The sequence below is a fragment of the Excalfactoria chinensis genome, chromosome 4 (genome assembly GCF_039878825.1).
Source record: "Excalfactoria chinensis isolate bCotChi1 chromosome 4, bCotChi1.hap2, whole genome shotgun sequence".
In the NCBI taxonomy this organism is placed as follows: domain Eukaryota; kingdom Metazoa; phylum Chordata; class Aves; order Galliformes; family Phasianidae; genus Excalfactoria; species Excalfactoria chinensis.
The window spans coordinates 18,561,816-18,570,320 of record NC_092828.1 but is presented as its reverse complement, the minus strand read 5'-3'; positions in this window follow the sequence as shown (position 1 = coordinate 18,570,320).

Genomic DNA, 8,505 nt, shown 5'->3' with positions numbered 1-8,505 from the left:
AAAAAAAAAGTATGTATATCATTTTATGTTCCACTTTGCCTTAAAATATGCTTGTTCTCACAAAATAAAATATGTAGAAATAAATAGCTGTTGCAGATATCATTTCACTCCCTACATCACATTCAACAGTAACATTATGTTTTTAATTAAGACAGTTCTGAAAATCATCTCTGTTTGCTCTCTCTGATGAGATAGAGTATGTAAAGTCACATGAACAGTACAGAATGAATATCTTTGTCTTCCTTAGAATTCTGAAATATAACAATAATATACTTACAGTGGAAAAAATAGCAATGCACACTATAGCATCAGGATGGAAGCACAAAAACAAATTCCTAGTAACTATAGAGTTCAGATCAAATGTTAGCAGTGTCCAGTATGACTGAAATACCAAAATGCTCTCTTTGGCCATTCTAAAAGCACATGGAAATCTGCTTAAGCTTTTGAAAATTTGAAATACTTTAAATATCTACTTTTTAAACAAAGACTTGTGAAATTAATTATACTTTACATAATTATGAGGTTTGTAGGAAATATGTCCCTAACAAACGACAGGATGGTCCACAATTGTACTTCATTTACAGGAAAAAAAAAAAAAAAAATGGAAGCAGAAAATTATGATGGCTCTGACTCAGAACACTGATTAAGAATTGGAAGATATCTTCCTAAAAGCCTGTTGAGTGTAGATCTAAAACGGAAGGAGTCTGCCTCGGTGATGAATGTAATTTTTAGGTAGCTGGAACTTCAGCAACTTTCTGCAACATTGGATAGTAAATGTGACTGTGATTTTGCCATCTAGTGATGCAAGCAGTTAGAAAGGGAGAGGCCTGGGTTCTTGTTCTTTTTGTTCCCTCCTGTTTTTTTGTGGTTTTCATTGAGTGACTCTTAAAGATTTGTTCTATGCTTCTTTCACATCAACTTTACATACTGGCTGCGGGTGTTCAGAATTTGTGCAGCAAGGGCTACAGGAAAGGTTCTTATGAGGAAAGGCTGGGCTGACCCATGAGGGGCCAATACTGTTCCAAAAAATTCCAGCAGACTCAACTGAGGGCACTTCTGAGTGCATCAGCCAAGCCAATGGCACATCTGGCAAAAAAAAAAAAAAAAAAAAAAAAAAAAAAAAAAAAGATCAAGGGAGAAAAAGAACTGAGAGAAAGGAAAGGAACAAAAGAGTGAGAATGAGCAGATCGAACACCAAGGTCAGAGGAAGAGGAGTTAATCCATGATGTAGCAACTAACATTTGCATCCTCTGGAGCAGAGGGATGTTCCCAAAGGACTACATTGCGTGGACAAACCACACAAAGCAAAAGAAAAGTGGGAAGAGGAAGAATTAGCAGGGAAAAATTGGTAGGTACAAATCACAGACCCCATCCTCCTCTCCTGCACCATTCAGGGGTGGATAGAGGACTGTGAGTGAAGAAGTGAAGCTGAGCCTGAAAGACAGGGGAAAAATGGTAATTTAGTATCTGTCTTACATATGGGACAATATGATTTAAATTGCAAGTGAAAATTAATGTATCGAGGCTGAATAAGACAAGTCCATCGGTATTTATCCCTTCAAGATAATAAACCTATTATTAAGCTAAATGAGGTCAGTACATTTTCTTAATAGTATTACCTATACACCCAGAAAAGGAGAAATTAAATCTATTGCATTAGAAGTTCAGTGTAAATGGTTTGATTTAGCCTGTGTACTTGTTATTAGAAAACTTTTTCGTAGTTGGACTGTGATAGAAACCCAAGAAGAGAAGAACCTTAAGGGGAGCTGGTTTCCATTTTCTTTCTTTTTTTCTTTTTTTTTTTTTTTTTTTTTTTTTTTTTAATTAACACTTCAAAAAACACCAAAAGTTATCAGTCTTTAAAGTAAGATTATATGAAATATAAAAATCCAGAAACTCAATCAAGGCAATGTTTTTTATAGAAAAGCTAACAAACCTCCACAGTAAAGCACAGATTTAGTCTGTATTTCATAACAGAAGGGAAGGTTTGAATCAATTAACTTTTATTCTAATTAAATGATTTTTGCGGTTTTGCTTTTTCATCAGATAGTTCACATTCTTGCATTACAAACCTCCATGGTTTCCATTCTGGCATTTAAGAAATCTTTCCCCTTCCAGGCTTATTTTTGTTTCTGCCTATCAGTAGGCCCTTTGCTTCTCACAAGGTGTCAGTCACCTTCATTTTGCAAACTCTCACTGCCTGCCTACCTCACCTCATGTTTTTCAAGGTGGAGAGATGTTCCCAAAAAAGAACAGTCTTTCTTTCCCCACAAGCATTGTTTTTGACTAGGAAAGCACAGAGAAACAGGATTTTACTGTTGCCCAGCCCTCACGTATAGACACTGTACAATTTGGTACACATGAAATGAAAAGAACATATGAAGAATATATGTTCATCATACAACTACAGAAACCACAGCCCTTTCAGTCTAAAAGTGAATGTTTCACCAACATAATATATAAAAATCTGTTTGTCTTGCTGTGCTAGTTTGAAGACTAAAGTGTCACATTTTTTCCCACTTTAATTTCATCATTAGCAAAGTTGCCTTTCTGTTTGCTCCACTTTTCTCCTCCAGTTCATCTTATTTCAGTTCTTTCCTTTATTCTTTCATCTAGGCTCTCTGTTCTTCAATCAGGACTTACCTAAATATCTTGATTTCTCACCAGTTGTCTCCATCAAAAGTTCAATGTGTTAGCTTTCTGCCCACTCACTGGTCTTCTTTCTTTAAGTCTTTCAGTCTTGTACTCCTTCTCTCTCTCTCTCTCTCTCTCTCTCTCACACACACACACGAAAAAAAAAAAAAAAAAGATTTCTATCTTATTGTAAATTTAGTTTTGTCTTCTTTGCACTGAAAAAGGGTGGTTTACTTTCAAAGTATCCTAAAAAAATGTGAATTTCCTGAATTAAGTTTGTTTGTCAGAAGATCAAGGTAATAGTAGTTACCTGATGAAAGATTCAGTAGATTCCACATGGCTTTTAATGTTAGCAGCTCTGTTATGATGACCATGTGAAAGGATTTCAGATGCTTCCGATGGCAAATTAAAGATTTTAATGGGAGAAAAAAAGGCACATTCTTCATAGGCGCTGCAAATATCTCAACTCTGGAATATGTAGCATTACAGATTTTTCAATACATGGAAACACTGTTTTGTTTTGGTTTGCATTCTTAAGTACTTTCTTGGGAATGGAAGATCTGCTTGACTAACTGAAAAAAAAAAAAAAAAAAAAAAGAAAAAAGAAAGAGAGAGTTATTCTCTTAACATAGAATAACTGTGAAATCTACCACAGATACATAGACAAATGCTACATTTTCGTAATACAGCATGACTTTACAAAATTAGTTTGGAATGCAACCTTACAGATGTAGCTGCACTTATTTCTACATTACTTTTCTGGTAAAGTTATATGGATTACCATTAGCTTTTCTGTAGAGATTGATGCAGGCTGTAATTTTTTAAATTTTTTTTCCTCCACCTTGTTAAAGACAAAAATGTTTCTTTTTTGTCTCAAAGCTTGCTTCATGAGGCCTTTCTGATGGTAAGACTGACTGACAACTGCTCATTGTCTAGGAGGGTGAATGGTGGGTGTCACTGTGCCACAGTACCTCTGCTTATGCTTGCAAAGATAAGCAGAAGCAGGACAAGCAGTCTTTTTCAGGGGTGCAGCTTGGAGGAGATGACCACTGCAAAAGGTGATAATGCTTGTGCATGGCAGCAAAGGCACCACTATCTGGCTTATCTGTTGGACCAGGTATGTCACACTAAACTGAGAGAAAGGAAGAAGAAGAAAAAAAGCCCCATAGAAACGGGGGATAAAAAGGCCCTCACTAAACTGCGGACTTTGGAGACAAACTCCCAAAGACACCATTGACAGAGAATTCCCTGAGGGGAAAACCTCTTTGGAAGAACCCCCGAGGCCGGCTTGCTGCAGAGATTCCTGGCTTTCTTCCATCCCCTGCGGTGATCAGATGAGTTCTTGAGATCAATGGACCTACTGTGTACCTTGCTGGACCCACGGTGGTGACTATCTCTTTTGCTCTCTACAGAGACTCCTTGTTTATATTTCCTACCTTTCCTATCGCCAACCTTCCCTTCCCCATCTCCCTAAACGGCTAGGACTTTAATAAACTGGTTGGACCAACATTTGAACCGTTGCTTCTTAATCTCACACCGGGTATACATGTATCAAAGAACCTTGCCTCCCTCCCATAAACTGGAGCAAGACACCCCTTGGGTACATATGCAAAGAAATGTCATGTCTTCTGTTACTTGGAAAAAAAGCCATCTGTTTGCTTTAGGTGTTCTTGATACTCTTCTGAACAGGTCATGCACCAGAACTGTTGGAAAGGAGGGGAAGATTGTCTGATAGATAATAAAGAGAACAGAAAAACATTTGAATGATAAATAATACTGGGATTAAATAGAATAATATATAAGCTTTGGATTTCATTGTTACTACTTATAAAATATCCCTAGTGGAATTATAAAATACAATATTTTTTACCTTTTAATATTATTTAATTATCATGTTATCTTATGTAATCATTAAAAAACGTGAATATGGTAGTGATGCAATATATTGTTATGTGCTGCTCTAATGCTTAACATTTGCTATACTATTCTGCAGACAGTAGAATTTATATTCACTTGCAAGCAGTGGAGAAATAAAACCAGTAAATCAATCAAATCATTTCACTGCAAAAATTTTCATTCAATTTTCTGAATAGGCACATGTTGCTGCAACAGATTTCTTTCAACTTTTAATATTGCTCCTTTTCAGGAAAAAATCTGGGAAAAAAATATCTCATCATGTGTTCATTGTTGCCTTCTTCAAATGTCTGTTCCTCATTTGCTGGTATTTAAATTTTTGTTACCAAGAATTACTGTGGCTATGAGACACCATCTTGTTCCTTCTATAGGAAAATTTGCTACAATATTTTTTAAATTGAACCTTCAGTAAGTGGTTTTAAGTCTTTGCTCATTTTTCCTCTTTGGACTTCTAATAAAGTACTCCAGATCAGAAGTCCATTAGATGTTATGTGTTTTTACCTTTAGTAAGCTAAATAAACAAATTGAATAAATAAAATTTTAACGCATGGAAGAGGGGCTTCTCCCTCTAGTATTTATGGGTATTTCCACTGACAAAACAGTCAACACTAAGATATTTGCTGGAATAATCACTAACCTGACAACTATTTGAATTTTTTTAAAAAATTCTTTGAAGCTCCCCAAGAAACCCAGCATATGATCAAGGCTGCCTGTTCTAAAAGACATACATTAAGATTTATACAGTTAAACCTCAGTTCTGTTAGAGTTATCAGTACAATGCTTGATGAAAGAGGCCAAAAGACTGTTCTGTCAAAACATACAGTATGCTAGTGGGACATGAGGAAGAACTTCATTTTCCTTGGAGTTCAGTGTTTCAATGTCTCAATAAAGTAATAAATAAAGGCAGCTCATCTGATCAAGTTTGCACCTTTAAATGCCTTCTGCAGCCAAAGGAGGGCAATAATGCCACCACTGGGAGTGAGAGAGACACATCCATACTCTTTCCATGGTATTAGATGAACAGCTTGATATACCTTGTGTTTATGCATGTTGAATGTCAGAAAGTTCCGGTTTTAATATTACTACTTTTGAATATTGTTAGGCATTATGCAACAAGTAATTACAAAAAAAGATAAAAATCTGTCTTCTCTATTTCATTCAGTATTTTACACTGATTTTCTGACATAAGCTGTTCCCAGTTTCTTTTCATCTCTACCTAGAATCATAAAATTTCATAGTTCATATTTTATAGTAGGTTGTTTTTTGTTTGTTTTTATCATATATTATTCATTCTGTTCTAACTGTCTCTAGAAAAAAAAAAAAAAAAAACAACACAAAAGAATGATGAATTGGATAGTTTTGTATTTGTGTATTTTAGGATACTTGTTTTAATCACACAAAAATTGTTTTTTTGAATAGCTTTTGGTTTAGCTCTTAAAGGCTTATGCCAAATGAACATGCCTCTGGCTATCTATAAGTTGTTGTGTAATTAATGTGGTGGGGTTTTTTCTTGTTTTGTTTTGTTTTGTTTTGTTTTTTGTGCAAATATCTTAATACCTTTTTAATTAATTATTTTCTTACATTTATTTATAATTAAAAGGTTTGTAAAATAATAAATTTACTACATTTTGAGATGTGCTACACTGAAACAAAAGGACTTTGCTCACCCAATATTTAAAGTGATCTTTAATAATATTGACAGTTAATATTTGTCAGGTAATAGTCTGACTGAAGATGTACTAGCTGATATTTTTAGTATGTGTCTGGAAGTCTATGTCAAGATTGAGACCTCGTAAGAAGGGTGACATCAGAAGGGGACAAAAGCATTTACTGAAGCTATGCACTGTATAGTATCACCAGGCAGGGGGGCTGGGGCTTCATGATCCTTGAGGTCCCTTCCAACCCTGGTCATTCTGTGATTCTGTGATCACTTCAAAATCCCATCACAGAAGCTTGGAATGGTTTAGGTAGGAAGGGGAGTCTGGAAATATTTGGATGTTCCCTGTTCAAGCAGAACAAGTTGCCCAAAATCACTTTCATATGATTTTTGAATATCTCTAAAGAGGGAGACTTCACAGTCTCTGTGGGCAACTTGTGCCAGTGCTCAGTCACAGTATAAAATATTGTCCTGTATATGCATCACATATTATGGTACTGATTCTTCAGAACTAGGCAGCATCAGTTAACCTTTTCAGGCATGCTGCAACACTTGCAGAGTATAACATTTTGTAAGACATTGTTTTCAGACTAATTCTGTATACCTCTAACATGTGTGCCTTTCCAAAAATGTTGTGTGTATGGAGAAAGTGGATATCTACACAAAGAAATGATATCTTAATTATGGTATCACTTGATTGATCATTACGATTCTGTGATTCTGTGATTCTGATTTTATATATATACACATATGTGCATCACAAAGATCAGTGATTATAAAAAAATTCTCGTTCTCTGCGTAATAATTGTGAATTATTATGTGGCTTGATTAGCAGCTAATTCAATCTACAAATTCAGCAAATCTGACATCTTTATTCAGGCTACAAGAACAAAATCCATTAAGGTAAGCTGCATTGTTCTTCTTGGTGATATGGTATGTGCGTATGCTAAGATCAGAATAACCACACGTTTTTTTAGAAGCAATTGAACTACACTGATTTTGATTACAAACTAAGGTCAATGTACTATAGGCACAGTGCTAACTCACTGTCACTTCATGTTTTTGAATTTTTGTTACATCTCATTAAAAATAATGTTCAGTTGACTAGTGTACTTGAATTTTGTCTTTCTTAGCAGCTCAGTCTGCTGTTTTACTTACATTTTTAATTCCCTTGTTAGGAGCTAATAAATTGAATCAGAAAAAATGACCAAATGTGCTAAGTAGAAAGCTATTTGTGTAAAAAATGATGAAATAAAATTCATTATAGTATCACTTTTCAGTTATGGTTCCAATTTACACAAAACTTCTTCCAGTGTCTGCAGAACAGAAACTAAGATAGAAACTCAGTTTTCAGCAGCCTGCAGATCTTCAAGCAGGAACTTTTGCTGAGTCTGAAGTTCTTTATGCCTCTATAAGGTTCTCTTATAAGAATGGATTATAGCAGATATACAAGCTGAGTACTAGTTGATGAGTGGTATAAAAAAAGGATTAAAAATGAGAGTGGCTTCAAAAGTTAGTGCCATGAACAAAAATAAATAAATAAAAAGGAAAAACTGGAAGAGGAGCAACAAAGTTGCTGCACAAATTGAAAAGTCCACTGGATATTATTGCATTTGATACTAGAACATAGGTATCTTGCTTCACAAACTGCTTATTATCAGTGACTTTTTGTAACTAGAAGTCTCTAATACACAGTTTTTGTCCATTTTACTCATTCTTAAAAAGCTAGGAAAAACAAAACAAAAACAAAACAAAACAAAAAAACAAAAAAAAACCCAAAACCAACCAACCAAACAAAAAAAAAAACCCGCAACCTCAAATAAGTTGCTCTTGCAGTAGCTGAAAAACAATTTGCCATAGTATCAGCTGGAAAATAAATAATTAAATACATAAAAAGGAATAAAGAAGACTCAACTTAAAACTGAAGTTATATACTTTAACAGCTCTGCAGACAGAGGAATGTTGTGCATGAATTCAGATACAAGTAGAAAATAGACAGGGCAGATGTTACACTGACCTCTGCCCATTAGAATCGGATAGGTAGTTTGTCTTCCTCTTTTTTGACCAGATAATATTTCCTCTAGGGAGATCACTATGAATAGTGCATCTTTAAGCCAGAAATTGTCACATATTGGATATCTATACTTCTTTTCTGGAAAAAAAATTCATCTGAAAACAGAACAGATGTTGATACTGCGGCTGGCAAACAACAATAAGTAAAAGTTTATGTATAAATGTACATGCATGAATGTACATTGGTACCTAATATGAATGTGGCTCAGTGACAAGAAATGTTTGAA